The 1,249-nt window shown below is 44.4% G+C and overlaps 1 long non-coding RNA gene across 2 annotated transcripts in view; it reads left to right on the forward strand.

The window, feature by feature from the left end:
• The first annotated feature begins 73 nt into the window (after positions 1 to 73).
• Positions 74 to 1,249, forward strand: part of LOC111440248 — a 5,261-nt gene continuing 4,085 nt past the window's right edge. For both annotated transcript variants that reach the window (XR_002709918.1, XR_002709919.1), the window contains exons 1-2: positions 74 to 266; positions 360 to 517. This is a non-coding gene — a long non-coding RNA (uncharacterized LOC111440248). The remainder of the gene's footprint in view (positions 267 to 359; positions 518 to 1,249) is intronic.

A 1,249-nucleotide genomic window follows, 5' to 3' on the forward strand; every position in this document is an offset into this window, starting at 1 on the left:
AAAAAAAAAAAAAAAAAAAAATGGTTACAATAGGGGCAAACTAGTCATTTCGCCCCTATAAGTTGAGGGGTTTGTTTTGGCTGAGTTAAAATGGGGAAAAGAGAAAGAAGAGGGAAAGAAGATTAGGGTTTTGAGGAAGGGGAGGAGATCGGATCAGAACCGACGCCGGAGAACCGAGTCCCCAATCTAAACCGTTGAATAGCTCGAGGCAAGGTGCTCTCACGAATCGCACCTTCCTATCTCGACAAAACGTTCAAGAACTTCAGGTTAGTCCACGAGTATCTACATGGAGAAGTCATCAAAATTTTCGTGTGCTAGCAACGTTTTGTATTGATCCTTGGACTCTTACCCCCCAACAGCGCTATCTGGTTAAGTTCTGAAGTGAAGGCGGCCAAGATCGGCGTTCAAATCGGAGTTTAAAGATAACGTGATTTTCGGACTTGTGAAGAAAATTCCAGAATTGTTGGAATCCATTCCGTCAAGAAAACTTGAACTCGGGAAGGCACGCGTCGACCATGTAAGTAGCCATTTGGACTTCCACAAGCAATACTTGTAGGAACCGCTAGGAACGAGCATGCATGCTACCACCTATGAAATTAGCTAGCCCGACTTAGCGTCCTATTATAGAAACTGCGAATATAAGATGATTATGGAAAGCTAGATTCAAAATGTGTATTAAATCTGTTTGATTGAGACTCTGATAATGTATGTATGCATGAGGGGGTTGGGAAACTTGTGAAATCTGCGCTCCGGGTAAAAGTCGGACGTTATCTTCCCATTGAGCATGTTTGATAATTTTGCATGAACTGCTGCGTGTAAACTCTCTTGTATGATGATTGCTTGGCTTGTCTTTCTGGATGAATAGGAAGAAATTATGAGCTTGATTAGGATGCTTTTGGCTAAATAAGCTAGACGAGACCTTAGATTGGGGGACCCCTAGTACACCGTGCAATTAGACCCGCGAAATGATTACCGGCGGAACCAGAACCCAGAATTCCAAACCCGATAGGTTTGTGACACCAGGCACGAGAGTCCTATAGAAATACGAATCTAAGTCTAAGGCACCAAGTTCCACCCTAGAAAGAATAATAGGTCACCACGGTAACTGTAGGTAGCCCGTTAGGGTTGAGCAGTGAAGATAGTGTCATCAGAACCTCCACTTCCCTCTCTCCTCCGATACCATACCGTCGAGACAGAGCTCCGGTACGGTGATCGTTGAGCTTTGCAGATCCGGATAGGGAAGCGTGAC

The sequence above is a fragment of the Cucurbita moschata genome, unplaced genomic scaffold (genome assembly GCF_002738365.1).
Source record: "Cucurbita moschata cultivar Rifu unplaced genomic scaffold, Cmos_1.0 Cmo_Scf00162, whole genome shotgun sequence".
In the NCBI taxonomy this organism is placed as follows: Eukaryota; Viridiplantae; Streptophyta; class Magnoliopsida; order Cucurbitales; family Cucurbitaceae; genus Cucurbita; species Cucurbita moschata.